This window comes from Canis aureus, chromosome 14 (assembly GCF_053574225.1).
Source record: "Canis aureus isolate CA01 chromosome 14, VMU_Caureus_v.1.0, whole genome shotgun sequence".
NCBI lineage: Eukaryota > Metazoa > Chordata > Mammalia > Carnivora > Canidae > Canis > Canis aureus.
The window spans coordinates 49,603,876-49,619,873 of NC_135624.1; the positions used below are offsets into that span (position 1 = coordinate 49,603,876).

A 15,998-nucleotide genomic window follows, 5' to 3' on the forward strand; every position below is an offset into this window, starting at 1 on the left:
TATAAATGTCTCCCAAAAAATCACCGCTGCCACTGCTGCAAAAATCCCACCAAAAACCCACTTCCAGAGGCTCCTGGGTGGCCCAGTGGTTGAGCGTCTGCCTTCAGCTCAGGTCGTGATCCCGGGGTCCTGGGATCGAGTCCCGCATTGAGCTCCCCACAGGGAGCCTGCTTCTCCCCCTGCCTTTGTCTCTGCCTCTCTGTGTGGCTCTCTCGCAAAGGAATAAATAAAATCTAAAAAGGAAAAAACCGACTTCCAAACCCAGCATTCAGAACACGTAGTAAGAGAACATGCTTAACACACCAGACTGAAGGATGGGTGTCTGGATCACTCCTGGGTGGGACAACCTGGGGCGTGTGTTTTATCTGTACCCCTCTCTGCTAGGCTGCCTACGAGACCACCCAGTGGAGTGGGACCTCGTCTTTAAAGAGGCCAAGATTGGCCAAGGTTAAGGGCCGAGATGGGCAATGACAGAAAAAACACTTCTGCGAGGCCCTGTCTTTTGGGGCCTAGGCCAGCTTTTCCTTACAGTTCTGCTGCTTCGGGGGCTCCTAGTAACTCCGGGGGAATGCAGGGAGGAAGCACACATATCTGGAGGAGGGGGTAAGAGATCAGAAACCCCGTGCTTCTTTTTTGGATGGATTAGGATTCATCTCTGGAAAAACCACTAACTTGCAACTCAGGTCCAACCGAGCTAAGTAAGTCTGACATCGTAGAAAAGTCCGTCAATCTTGCTTGCACTGCCAGATGGCTTTTAAGCCTCGCGCCCGGCATGTGTTTGGTTAAAAGCTCCCCCCGACCCCCATCAGCCTCATCTTACGTGATGCATCTGGGATTCAAAAGCTGTGATTGAGAGGCCTTCGAACTTGCAGGTGTGCAGCTCACTGGGGACACCGCACACAAATGTAAAACGCAGCAGTCTTCAGTGTCCAGGCTCGTTACCCTCATGGCCAGGGGAGGCCGAACATGAATGCACTGCAACAGGGGCCCTTTTGGGGTCGAGAAGGAGGGCGGGGGGAGGGGGGAGAAAAGGTAACTGAAGACCCTCAATAGGGACAAGATGTTCCGCAACTTCTGGAAGTAATCAGAGAGAGCAAGCCAAACAGCCCATAACACGAGCGCACAGACAGCTCTACCCGGCCAAGTCCGGGACATCCGAGTGGTTGAAGGGGATCCAGAAAGGGGACTAAATCAACTCGGTCCCTCTGAAAGTGGGGGCAGTTCCAAGGACTTCATCTATCTCGAAGGTTTTTTTTGCTTTGTTTTTTAAAGTTTTTTTTTAATTTTTTTTATTTATTTATGATAGTCACAGAGAGAGAGAGAGAGAGAGAGAGAGAGAGAGGCAGAGACATAGGCAGAGGGAGAAGCAGGCTCCATGCACCGGGAGCCCAACGTGGGATTCGATCCCGGGTCTCCAGGATCGTGCCCTGGGCCAAAGGCAGGCGCTAAACCGCTGCGCCACCCAGGGATCCCTTTGCTTTGTTTTTTAGACCACACTTTAAATAAGGTAGAGTTCCTGAGCAACAGTGGACGGGCCATGTAACCGTCCTGCTCCATCAAAGGCGCGCATGATGCTTTACGGAGACCATGGGCTCCCTCCGGCCCTAATAGGACCAAAAGAGGCCTCGGCCAAGTGGAGCTGCCGGATGCCCGAGGCCAGGGTCTGGACTAGGGGAATGGCCACTGTTCCCTTCCCAGCAAGGTCCCCTTCCCGTCCTCTCATCCTACAGGATCTCAGGACATTAGGGCAGCTATTTTATCCTCTCTGGACAGCAGTAGGGCTTATAAGGTACGTACCCACTGAGTAGTCTGGGCTGACCAAATGCTCGGCTGTTTCCTAGTCCCTCCTTTGCCAAGAGCCCTTAGGATTTGAGAACTTTTGAATGTCTCTTCTTGTAGCAGAGGATTCACATAAACATCCTCTCACTTGCAGAAAATGATTCCTTTCCAGCGGCTTTGACTTCTGCTCTGAGCTCTTAAGAGTACGTGTGTACATAGATTGCCAAATGCCAGGACCATGGTTACGCTACCAAAAACACTGCTGACTGCAGGTTTTAAGAATAAAAGTAGGCTTTCAGAAAACAGCATCTTGTAAGCTGCGGGGCTAGGCCACCACTGCAAGCTGCTCCCTCTTCGCAGTGGCTGTAATTAGAATTTAATTTCTGCCATCCCTGCGTGGGGTGTCCCTGACAAAGGTTCACTTGGCCATGTGGTTAAGACTGGAAATTTGGTTTTCAGATGTTCCAGTTATTTTGTGGCTCAGGCTGCCAATCAATACCAAAATCTAGTGCCATTGGAATAAAATAAGATTGGCACAGCAACTACCCTGTTCTTGCTCACAGCTCCAAATGACATTGGGGTGTCACTCGAATGTACTTCAATATCAGCTTCAAAGTCAAGTGCCACCCCAGCTTGTAATATGTTAAGAAGAAGGGTAATCTGCGTTATAAAGCTTGTTAAGAATAAGGGTTATTGCATTATAAACAGAGCTTTCTGCTGGAGGAGTCACTGGCACAGAGCGGTTACAGATTTATGTGTCCTTGCTTATTGGGGTCAAACATTTGTCTTTAGTAAAGTAAGGGCGTTGGATTATATTCTAAAAATAAATGGCAGGAATGTGTGCTGCGACTTCAGGATTCTCTAGTGGGTGGGTGGAGGGATCAACCAAGTTAGGATACAGATAGCAACTAAATAAACTTCAGAATAGCACTCTCGAAAATCATGTTGATTTGGCAAGATCAACTTACAAAGATAGGTTGGGTTGAATAAGATTATTTCCCCGAGGAAAAGAGTGAATAATTAGTGCCAAAGCATCCGCGTAGTGGAAAGTTCTAAACTTTGGGAAGCTGAGCGACTTGGTGGTTTCTAAAACTCAGATCAGCATATTCCATTGGTATTTTTTCCCCTGAAATTTATAGTTCATAATTTCTTTAATTCCAGTCTCTATATGAAATGGAAAAAGTGGACATCTATTCAGTCATGCCCAGAGCCTGAGGTTCACCAAACAGTTCTGAATACTTGAGATAAGAAGTAAGATGTCCAGGGACGTCTGAGTGGCTCAGTGGTTGAGTGTCTGTCTGCCTTCGGCTCAGGTCGTGACCCCGGGGTCCTGGGATCGAGTCCCACATCGGGCTCCCCACAGGGAGCCTGCTTCTCCCTCTGCCTATGTCTCTGCCTCTCTCTGTGTGTCTCTCATGAATTAAAAAAAAAAAAAAAAAAAAAGAATAAGATGCCCAGACAATGGACTGTATCCATTAAGCTCAGAGAAAATATATACAAGCTGAAACAAAAGAATATTTAGCAATAGTCTTAGAATCCATAAGCTCACCCTGAGTCATAAAGCACAGGCCAAGAAGCTTAAAAGAACACAGATCTACAAGGTTTTTTAAAAAGAGGCCAACACTGAAATAATAATAATAAAAAAAGACACAAAATGCTAAACTCCTTTAAAAATGTAAGCACAAATAAGTACAATTGAGAGTTATAAACTCGCGTGGATCAGTTCGGACAGAAAATAGGTACAGGAATATTTGGCAAACACAAACACACATAAATCAGCTGCTCCAGATGACACATACCCTCAGGGAATAAGAGAATTTGACTAACATGCTTACTGAACAATGGTGCAGTAAAGATGAATAATTATTTCTGAAAAATTACCTTGCACACAGGGGGACGTCAGAAGATGGGAAAAAGACCAACAACATATGATAGTGATAGAGAAAGAAAACAGAAAGGGTAGGGAGAAATCAGCACATGATATATGCAGTTGTTGGATGTGGAATAAATATGAGGGGAGAGAAATTTAAAAGGGTCAGAAGACCAGGGATGAATCAGCAAAGAACGATCTGCATTTAAAGGACCAGAGACAAGTTTATGAGATTATCTTTGAGGACTTTAATATAGTTCTTGTCGTAGTGAAGAATGTAAGGCTATGGGGAGGAGGGCGTGGAGCTGAACGTGCGGTGGGGCTCGGGGAAGCCCTTCTCTAGTCCAGAGACTCAAACCAGGGGTTGAAAATGGATGGAAATCCCAAACAAACAAGATAATGAGCCCAGTTACGGAGAGGTGTTGCAGGGGGGATCTTAATCCGCCGTCACATCAATACCCTGCCTCACTACCTGGGACAGGGTGTCATGAAATCGATGGAGGACACTCAGGTGGGGAGCACCACAGGAGACCGGAGACGGGAGGAAGGAGGACAACCAGGTTAGATAGACACACCTGCAAACAGAGTCCACCGAACACAGGTATGACCAGGCTGGAGAAACTTAGGAAGCAACACAACTGGTGGTGGTGGTGGTGGTGTGTGTGTCGGGGGGGATGAGAAAATGAAACAGGAATTCACCCTGGAGCAAAGCGGGTGGTGGTGATGGGGGAAGGCCATTGGTATTGGAGACTCGTCTAGAACTACCTGGGGAACACGTGACCCAGAGAGATGTTTAACCAGGTGGAAGTCCTGCCCCAGCCCCCCTCAGAAACCACCCAGCCAAGGTGAAAGCCCAGATGGCAGGAACTCCCCTTGGGCCTCCTGCCCAGGCACCAGCTCCCTTCCCAGGGTCCCACTCCTCTTGGGAAGCCTGTGCTGCAGGAGCCACGCTCTATGGATGAACCGACAGGGGAGAGGGGTTAAGGCCACACATAGAGCCACGGAGCGAGACAGTGTCAGACCCAGGGGGTGCCAGCAGGTCAGCAGGACTCCAAAGTCAAGCTCTCCGATATCAGACGTCCTCACGGCCCTCCCTCCTCCCCTTCAGGTTTCGGCTCAAACGTCACTTTCTCCGAGGCCTTGTTCTATAAATAAGCCAGGGTCAGGACCTGCTGTTTCACTTCATACCACTTATTTCCATCTGATATGCCAGATGTTTGTTGACTGCCCAGCTCGTTGGAATATACACTTACTGCAGGATCGTCAGGGCCTTAGAAAGTGCCTGGTGTTGCACAGGTACTTGATATTAAATTATACGCTTCCCAGGAACGAGTGATTTGTTTTTACTAATTCACTAATTAGTAAAATTGGGAATTCACTAATTGCCAAACTAATGCTTAGTTTGGGGGAAAAAAAACCAAAAACCAAAACAAAACAAAAAACCCCAAAACACCTAGAGGGGAAGAATTTTAAGAAGTGGGAAATGACTTGTTGGATTTTTTTTTTTTCCCGAACATGGATTTACTTCAACTGGACAAAGCAGTCAATCTGTTTCTGTAACGCAGTGATTTTATGAATAGAGACGCTCTGCCTTTGTTAGGTCTTGGACAAAGAATCTGAAGGAGAACCAAACCACTGGACTCCTCCGGGGTCCACGTGTCTCAATCCGATCCCACCCACCACACCGAGAAAGGGGAGATGGATATACGTACAGAGAAACCACATGAGAAGTTGAGAGGTTAACTAGTCCCCCTGATGCTTTTTCTTTGACGATACTAAGCAACTGATGAGGGGTTTCAAAGAAAATCCAAATTGGCCACGTTTCTCACAGGATAACCTAAGCTGTCTGGTTATTTGGTAATTGAAGACACAATGCCTATGTTAGAACCCTTTTTTCTTGGTCTCCCTGCCCCTCCCCTGCTCTATTTTTGAGCCCTCGACACCATTCCTGCCTAGCTACCATCTAGAGTTGTAAATTCTCTGAAGCAGGTCATAAGCGTTTGGGGGGCTTTTTTATGGAGAGTCAGCATCTCTCAAGTGTTTAATCATTCTTTTGTGACATTAAAGGAATGATGGTTCTCTGATGAGGTCGGGCTGCTGCCCTGCATAGAACGGCCAAAAGTGGGGATACACCTCCGGAAAGGGTCTCCAGTAATCAGACGCCGACACCACCACTGTCCAATACCACATGGGGCTCTTTTCTAAGGAGAAAAAGCAAGCAGGGCACAGAGAAAGGAAGTTGGCTTGTAGAGTAGCAAAGGGGGAAGCCAAAATAACTACCGTCGGTCTCTACTGCCCACGCGCAGGTATGGTACTGAGCTGCACATGCAGGAGCTCTTACTGACACCACAAGGCTGAGCTAGAGAAGTCAAGGCAGCTGCCCAAAGACGTACATCGCATCTAGAAAACACAGAGCTGGTGTCTGGCTGGCTCTAGAGTCCACGCTCATGATCACAACACTCTGTGACCTGCGCCTCCCCGGTGACCCCTCAGATCCTCACAGGGTTTGTGTCATGGGGGGAAGGGGCTTCTGCTTTTGAAGGTCGCCCCGGCTGTTTTTCTATAAAAACCACAGCATTATGGAGCAAAGGGTTTTTGCAAATGCATTCACAACAGAATCCCTTGGGTAGCCTCTTCCTTCATCAAGGAGCTCATGAGGCCAAAGAGGTTTTTTTGGCCGAGCCCTCTTATGCCTATTTCAGTGGAAAAAAATAATTATACCTGCTAGAAAGCTCCATCCTCAGCGCAATTTTAACTGGCCAGAGAAACTACACAAACGTTTTGCCCAGAAAAGTTTCATCTAGAAAGCAATTTACGTTTCTGGTTCAGAATCCATCGCAGTCCATCACAGGGAATTAGAAAGACCTGCAGCTACTTGACCGCCGCGCCTCCCCACCCCCACCTCAGTGACACCATCTTCAGAGCCACCAAGGGGGATGTGGTGAGGGGTGCCAGGTGGGGTCGGGTTGGGGGAAGGCCTGGCCCTAGAATCAGGATGCCTGTGTTCCAGCTTGGCTGGCTCATCTAGGGGAGCTTCCCTAACCCCAATGAGTCTTGGTTCTCTCATTAGTAAGATGGGGATTCACCGCATTTGCCATGAGGTCCAAGTGAGTTCATCTATCTCCTCTTGCCGCAGCTAATGTTTACAGTGCACTTATGATATTCCAGGTGTCTACTAAGAGCTTCACGTGTGCATTTCATTCTTACCCCATGAAGTAGGTGTTACCATTAAGGGCTCTGATTTAAGGACGGGAACCTGTGGCCCAGCTGAGGTGAATTAATCTAAGGTTACACAGCTGGTAAGTGATGCAGCAGCATTTGAACTCAGAGCTGCGTGGCTTCAGAGGTTAATCCCTACAAGCTGAAGCTTGTAACTGCTTCATGATTGGCTTCAGCCCTGCTTCTCTGCGGCCATCCATCCATTGTAAACAAAACCCTGGAATGCCATATTCAAATGTTAAGCCGTTTTACTGTCAAGGGCCCCTGTTGGCAAATTGGTCGAGGAATTCCTGAGAGAGCATTCTGAGCATGCTCATCTGGGGCGATCCCCTCAGAGGACACCCAATTCCTAATAGGTGACGTGGGTGGTCAGGTGCATCATCCTAGCACGTTATGCCATTGCTTTGCCCGAAGCTGTATAAAATTTTAATAACTAACTCCGGCTTTATTGTTTCCTGAGGATACATTAATAAGTGCATTATCATTTTTCCTCCTCAGAGTGTCATGACGTGTTCGAGGTCACGTAGTTAGTTGCAGACAAACTGAGTCATTCAGGTAAATGACTGTGCCTCAGTTTCTTCTTATATAAATGGGAAGGTTGGACCAGAAGAAATATGTTCTTGTATCTACTGCTATTAATAAAGTCTACACTCAAAGGGTTTGCTATACACTAGGAACTGTATTATGTGCTTTACATAAGCTTACTCAATACCTACCACAACCTGTGAGGCAGGTGTGGTTATTCCCATGTATAGATGAGAAAAGCTCAGAGAAGCTAAGTAACTTGCCCAAGGCCGCCCAGCTGGCAGGGACCGAATAGGAACCTGAGTCAATCTGACTCCAGAGCAAGTCACCAAGGTCTCTTACCACCAGCCTTCTCAGTGGTAGGCCATTTGATTATGGTCGTCGGGATGATGAAGGGACTTAGTCATTGTCTTGGGGCCCTGGCTTCTCCTTTTCTTACTCTAGGTAGAAATGCTAATGAAGAAAAGGATGGAGAAGGGGTCACAGGTACCTCCTTGGGCCATGGAGCACTGAGAAAACTCTTCTTAGCTCTGGATATGCAAGAGTTAAACACAAGAGAAGTGGGTACCAAAATTCCCAGAGTTGGCTCTATGTGGAAAGAGAGAGGTGGGGGGGGGGGAAGGGGGGGTAGGATTGCTCACATGGGGGGTGGGGAGGGTGTTACTGTAAGACTGATGATTATACCTCAAGGCATGCAGGAGCCTTCCAAGGACCTGCCTGGGGACCTAGCAAGTATGAATTCATGATTGTGTCTTACAAAGAGGACTCCTCAAACTCTAAATCCTTCAGCTTCCACAACCCTGGGCCCTCCCCAGCCCTGCTCTTGAGGGTGGGGGTAGGGCTATGAAAAGAGGTACAGTTGAGAGTGGAGGAAGCTGGGAGAGTAGGGTCCACAGGGACCATACAATGGAAGCAGTGATGGTCCAAAAAAAAAAAAGGGAAAAGTGACTAAGAAAAGAAGACGTCTGGTTCTTTGGCCCACAAGTTTTCATTGGCCTGCAAAAATGGGCCATTTCCTGCCCTATTCCTTCCAAAGCCAATCCCACAGATGGGCAATGGGAAATTTACTCTGTTTACTTTGAAGGGGTGGTGTTCTAATGCAGGAAGAGTCCCGAGAGCCTGCGACTCTGTGGTGGTCTCCAAAGTGCAGACACCCATGGGGAATGTGGGGAGGATGTAATAGAACTCTTACGTAGACTTGATCCTTTACCGGTATTTGTGCGAGGTTTTCTAATGAGTAGAATATAGGAATACAGGTGTAACTAGATAGCCATACAACAGATAGGCACATGGACCGATTTCCTTATTGATACAGGTCTGTGACCAAAAAGTTGGAAGATTATCATCCTCGGGAGAAGATATTCCCTCATTCTCTTGAAGTTCCCCTCAAAGCTCTGGATAAGACCATCAAAACAAAACAAAACAAACCAACAATGACAACAACACACTCATTCTGGTTACATTCATAAGATTGTGTTGGCTCTTGCCTTTACATTTCCCTCAACTTGGTAGTAAATTAATACAATTACTTTTCTCTTTTTCCAGCTACTAGCTTATATCTGGAGTTTGCCAAAGCTATATTCCTCAACATGTACCTCATGACCTCCCTTTTGCATTGAGGGGGAAGGTAGGGTGTAATGAGAGACATGGCAAAGCGTAGGCCTCATCTGGCTCGTGATTCAAATAACCTGTAAGAAGAAATGACAGGCAAATGGAGAAAAATTGAGCTGGCTGGATATTGAATATTAAGGAATCATAGTTAATTGCTTCTGATGTGATAGTAGTGTTACGGTTAAGAATCTTTACCCTCTAGAGATAAAGACTAAAAGGTCTACAAGTCAAACAGGGTTTTTGAGATTTGCTTCAAAACAATTTGAAGTTCTAGATGAAACGAGATACCCATGACTTGTTATTTAAGGTGGGGGATAGGGTACATGGGGATCTATTAGACTTTTCTACGTTTGCATTGAGATTTTCATTATAAGAAGTTAAAAAGAAAATAAAGCCAATCAAACATGAAGCTATCAGCGAGTGAGTCCTGACGTGAAAGAAATCCTCACTTTTGCTGGTCATGTGCCTGACTTAGTCATGTGACCCAAAGAAAGGCAACCACAATTTGCCAAGCATCGGAGTGGGATCTCAAAACTCCTGGAGTTTGCATTTTAGACCAGAAAGTGAATGGCTTGGGCCTGGGGTTGCTTTACGGCTGGCAAAAGAGAACTTGCTGATTCTCAATGAGAAAAATAAAAAGATTGTTAAATCAGATCCCTGTGAAATTTGGACATCAAAGAATGATTACAAAGCAACATTTTGATGAGTGAAGTATATAAATGAACCAGGAACATGCGGCTTCAATTTCCTTCCAAATACACACGTTTCTAGATTTAAGAAAAAATGCTCTATTAAACATGTGCTAAACTGCAATGCTTCGAAAGACATTAAGAGACTCACTGAACCCGAATGGGCCCTGGCTTTGTTCCCCCAGATTGGACCCTGTTCCTCTCCGTTGGAAGAGGATTTCTCCACCTCACCCCATTTCCTCTATAAACCCTACCTCCTTCCTTCCGGGTCTAATCCAAACTTGACTTCAGATACTCAAAACATAGGACAAGAAAAATCCAGAGATCAGCAATTTTTTTTTTTTCCTTTTCTGTTTTGATGAGAAAGAAGCAAATTCTTGGAGGCCCAACTTGGAAAGTGTTTACTGGCAAATCCATAAAGCTCACCCTGTTGGTTTAGACTTGGAAAGTGTCGGGAGTAGTTAACACAATGAAGTGCAGAGGAAATGGGGGCTGAGGTAATCCCCCCGTGCTCCCCTCCCTCCTCCCTGGTGCCAGAAAGGGCCCAACTGCAACCCTCTAGACTGGCCTGCGGAGCTCCACGTGGTACAGACTTTTGAAGAGGATGCTCTCCTAGGCTATATGGCTCAGGGCCCAACACCCAGCCCCCGTCTAGCTGAAGTCAGCAGGGAGCAGAGACATCACTAAGGCCAGTGCTGCGGCACAGCCTTGACCTAGAGAAAGGGAACTCGAGAAGCGGGACCAGGGCCAAATGAGTGCCACGCAAGACTAGGGCAAGCAATCTTCACTTGAGTGCCCGGAATGCCCAGCTAGGTGTGATTTAAGATGCTCTTTGGCCTGCCGGCCCCAAAGCAAATGTTTTTGCTGCAGGAAGATGATGCAGCTTGTCAGAAGCGTGTTTTGCAGTTTGGTGCGAGAACATTCTGCTAGGGAGGTGGTGGGTGGTTGGAGTCTTTGGACCTGAGACACTCGGTGGGTGTTCTGTGTCTCTGAATCCCGGGCCCTACCCTGCACTCTCTAGGGAGGACGCACATGAGGCTGCTGCAGGACGCCTGCTGCTCTTGGCAGTTTCTCCAGGAGACCTCATCTGTCCATAACCCTACACGGTTCAAGTTATGAAATCGGAGTCCCTCATCTTAATTTCCTGAGCACAGAACTCCAAGGGGGAATAAACCTTCCCTGCTTGGATCTGCTGTCTCTCCAGGGGTCAGAGCGGCGTTTCTCCCTCCAGATGCTGGCACGAGTGCTGTTCACGGATACGCCACTTACAGACCCGAAATATTTGGCCATAAGCTGAAGTGAGAGCCACTTCCTGAGAAGCCACACAGCTAGGACAGCAGCATGAGCTTCGGGGACCGGCCACCCTGCGGTGACCGTGCCTTGGCCTGTCTTCCGGATGCCTGTAGCTCTACAGCCATGGGCAGGTCCCTACTCTGCGAAGTGGGCCTCGGGGCCCACCCGGACTTGCACCATGGCCACGAACCCAGCACCCACCAGCACAGGACACGAAAGCGAGAAGTATTTGAGCGCGACAGATGCCTGGAATCGTAAAGGTGGAGGTAAGATGACAAAGCTTGTCAGTTTTCTGTAAATGGCTCTTTAGGGTTGGAGGTGTGCACACCCTGAAATGCACGCCACCACCCAGCAGGCTCTAAGGTTTTTTCCCAGGAATTCTTGCAAAACAAAATATGTAGAGAAACATTTCAGAAGCCACTAGAGATCCAAGGACAGAGCAGGGGCCATCTCGGTTACTCCAGCACGGTGCTGCCCTCTGCGACACCGGAAGTGAGGCTGCTTGCACCGTCACCAGCAGGATCAACACCTCCTCCCACTGAAACCAGACCAGGGTCATCTCGATCAGACTTTGAAATATGTGACAATCGGCCAAGATAGGGGCCAGACTCACGTCACTCGGGTTAATGGAAGAAGCTGGGTGTGCAGAAGTGAGCATCCCTCAAGCTGGGTGTGCAGAGACGAGCATCCCTCAAGCTGTCCCCAGGACTCACCAGGTAGAGGGGACCATCGGGAAAGCTGCTGAGGATACAGTGCAGACCCGGAGAGCCGAGCCCAGGTGAGGTCAAGGCCAGCTGGCCTCCGAGCTGGAGCTAAGAGTTCTCCTGTTGCAGTGCCCGTAAGGCTCACCTGGTGGGCTTACAAATGAAAACGGATGCCCCCTGCCAAATGTTTCCGTTTTAGCAGGTTTTAGGCCCAAACCCCTACCTGCATTTAAAGAAACAAACCGAGCCCCCCGTTCTCACGTGAGGGGTCCTCAGAACCTGTGCTGCTCTGAAGACTTCACCTATACGTTGCCTCACGTGTAGGGCTGCAAAGGGGCCCAGAAGGATGGGCAGGCTGCGTCTGTGCTCATGCGACAAGACTGAGAGTCTATTTCCTACATTCGCTCTGGGGTCTGGGTAGTGCAGAGAGTTTGTGCAGGAGTGGGGGTGAGGGCTTCCGGGGGAAGAGACCATTGCTCTTTACCCTCTCCCAGGCCCTGAGAGCAATCCTCGATGCCTCGCCTCTAACCTAGGGCCTGGGCTTCCACACCGAACACTCTGGTTTTAGGCTGCTTCTGTGAATTCACCGTCTTCCAGGTCAAGGCAGTAGGTGACAATGGACATGTTTAAAGGTGGAGCTGCCCAGGGTCATAAACTATTGACTCGGAAGGCCAAATTGGGCAGGCAGAAGCGATCTGCTGGATTGGACAAAGTGGTTTTGTTTTTAAATTGAATTTGAATGCTTTTAGACATTACGCATATATTACATAATAGGTATACATATTATATTATATACATATATACGACAGACATTAAATTATATGTAAAGTCTAAAAGCATTCGAGTTACACACACACTGCAGTTGCTCAGAGGCCTCACCACTCCCTTTTGTCTTACACCTGAATGATTACACTTGAATGATTCACATGCTTAAATAACTCCTGCCTGGTTTGTTTTTGTTTGTTATTTTTTTGTTTTGTTTTTTTGGTTATGTGTCTTTTACTTTATTATGTTAAAAATAAATAAAAAATTACTTAATTTTTTAGTTAAAAAAAGAAAGAAAGAAAAGGCTATTCCATTCTACAGAATAAATTGACACTCAGGCAAAATTAAGCTGTGAGCAGAGCACGGGGGCCAGTGTAACCCTGGGAAATCCCGCGGGGATCTCAGGAATAAAAACAATACACTAAAATTTTAGTTTGAACATCTGATTCCTGGTGTGAGAATCAGCTCACTTACCTCCGATTTCCACATTCATGTAGCATGAGCGCCCATAGATAAGGCTTGTTTTGATGACAACCTGACCAATCGGCTGGGGTTTCAGAGCTATATTTTTTTTTAATTTTTTTTAATTTTTATTTATTTATGATAGTCAGAGCTATATTTTTAAAAAGTGACTCAGTCTGCGTTTGGGTTTGCGACCCCCAGGGCCACACGCTATACCTGACGCTGTTTACTGGATTAGTTCCAATCTTCCAGCTGGGCTCTGAGGGGACAGGATGCAGACAGAGCCTTTGCCTTAGAGACAAGGGAAAGTCCAGGAGCATCTCCACAGCAGGAAGCGTGGGGACACAGGTCAAGCTCACCCACTGCCAAGATGCCAAAGCTCAGAAGAGGGTGGCGGGAGGAAGCACCTGCCAGGGTTCCACCCAGCTCTGCCTTCGAGATCCCAGTGGCCTGTGGTGGGGAGAGAAGCGTCTCTCCATCTCAGGGCCATGTGGCCACCATGCCATGGCCCTGGTTCCATGAACAGTGAAGGGGCCCAGCAGTCTCATCGAGCACCCTTCTCAGCTGTTTCCCAAAGCTTTGGTGACACCCACAGCCACCTCGTGACCGCTCTGCAGCGCCATGTGCCCTGCCCCAAGTGCTTTCTCTTTCCATCCATGATTTTGCCTAACCCTTCCATACTTCAAAGTCCAGCTCAAAGCCCCCACTTCCCTAGAAGCATTTCCTGACCCATTTCATGGCAACGGCCAAACTCCACCTTCTCTCAACATATTCCCTACTCTACTTTTTGTGTTTTTTTTAAAACATTTTATTTACTTATTCATGAGAGACAGAGAGAGAGAGAGAGAGACAGAGACACAGGCAGGGAGCCCCATGTGGGACTCGATCCCGGGACTCCAGGATCACGCCCTGGGCCGACAGCAGATGCTCAACTGCTGAGCCACTCAGGAGTCCCCTTACCCTACTTTTATGCCTTGGATCATTGTTACTATTTCTTACGTGTATAAATTTCGTCTTCTCAATTGGATTGCCAACTCCTTGAGGTCGGTGCCACACCGGATTTCTCACTGCCTAAAGCACTGCCACACTACCTGAAGGGTGTCGTTAATTCACTGATTAGTTCATTATCACAACCGTGGCATCAGGTGACAGCTACACGGAATTCTCTCATAAATCATTCCCTGTGACTGGAAGTTTCCAGAAAGTCCTGGCAAATTAGTTTGGGAATGCCATCCTGGCAATTTTCTGGCTTTAGGCTTCCTGGATTGCTTCACATTTTGGAAAGAATGGCCTCCTTGTGTCCACTGACTCAGCAGAAAAGTTGCCTTGATTCATGTTACTTGTAGAAAAGAAAACTGATGAGCCAGTGTGAGGAGCCCTCCTCTAATTAGACTATAACGCTGAAAGTCACTTAGTGGAGGGGCTCCTCGGTAGCACCTGCAGTGGGTTGAGCGGTGGTTCCCCCAAAAGATGTCCCGCTGGAACTTGTGAATGTGACCTTATTTAGAAAAAGGTGTGATCCAGTGAAAGATCTCAAGAGGAGATCATCCTGGATGATGCACGTGGGCCCTAAATCCAATGACAAGTGTCCTTTTAAGGAGCGGAAAAGACAGAGAATCAGAAAGGACACAAGCGACAGGTCCTATGATGACAAAAGCAGAGATTGGAGCCCTGCAGCCATGAGCCAAGAAATGCCTGGAGCCACCAGGGACTGGAAGAGGCGATACACCCCGACAGCCTTCATGGAGAGTGTGGCCCTTCCGACAACTTGACTTCAAGGCCCTGGCCTCCAGAACTGTGAGAGAGGAGATTTGTGCTGTTTGATCTTACCAAGCATATGGTCACTGCTACAGCAGCCCTAGGAAATGAGGACGGCAACCAACAAGTAGAGCGAGTGGGGGCAAGAGTGTAGAGGAGGGCTTTGGAGCTAGATTTCAGAGACACCATCACGGGGAGAAGAATTGCCACAATCCCCGGTAGCTCTGGCCATGAATATTTTTCTAGAAAAGCTTCCACCTGCCATATCAGCCTAGAGATGCTCACCATGCAAGCTGACGCCTGAGCCTTCTTATCTGAGGAAGGCTGGGACTACATTCCAAAAGAATGGGACCAGCTAATCCAGAAATGCAGGGTCCTCAAAAGGAATGGTCTTCCTCCAAGGGCCTAGGTCAATTGTTCTCTCCTCTAGGTATCAAGAATTTATTGGGCATCTACTGTGCTCCACAAATTGACTAGTCAGGCTAATTATAAAAGGGGCCCTGGTTGTCACCACTCATTCGAGGGGGGTGGTTACCTCTATCTGGATATGACCCTCTGAGCTTCTCAAGTCCGGGCTCCACAGATTCTCATTAGAATCCTTCTCATTTGCCCACCGACTATAATTTACACATAAGCCAGCCCTTGTGATTTTTTTTTCCCCATCCAAAAGGTTAGTGAGGAGGAATACACTTTCGTAAATGCTCCCCACACTGAGGCGCACACACATCAGCACTTATCTGTTGGTAAAAGCTGTTCCCATTCCCCTTCTATACTCTTTTCAAGCTACGAACAAAAGGAACGAGACAGTGTCGCTTTAGAGTTTGAGTGTGTGAGTCATTTCCTCTTCCAAGATGGACAGAGGTCATGTAGGAAAATGTATTTTTTTTTTTTTAGATTTTTTTTTTTAGTGAAGTCTTGAGGGGTGACATGTCATGACCGCAATTTACTCCCAACCACCTGAATGAAATACAGAAGGCGAAGGTGGCGAAACGGTCATTGTGAGACCCAGGTGATGGGATGTGGGTGCTCCCTGCACGGTTCTTTTCTGCTCGCCCATATGTTTAAAAAGGGTCAGCACCCAAACTGCAGCAGATGTATATTTATCACACGGAGGGCGATCTCTCTGCTCTGCGGATGCTCCATGTGTTTTCAGGTACGTAGACCAGTTGTCTCAATAAAGGGAGTTGTCTCCTCCCAGCTAGAAATGCCTGACAGGGGCTGCAGTTCTGTGTCTGCAGTTCTGTGCCTGCAGTTCCTAATTGCTCTTTGGTTCTATTTAGGGAAGGAAGAGAAGACACATCTATTGAGAAAAAGTAGAGTACA

At 47.5% G+C, this 15,998-nt stretch overlaps 1 protein-coding gene across 5 annotated transcripts in view; it reads right to left on the reverse strand.

Moving 5' to 3' along the window:
* The window catches only part of LNX1 (ligand of numb-protein X 1), a 174,545-nt gene that overhangs the window by 77,713 nt on the left and 80,834 nt on the right, over positions 1-15,998 (reverse strand). The gene's annotated exons all lie outside the window — the stretch shown is intronic.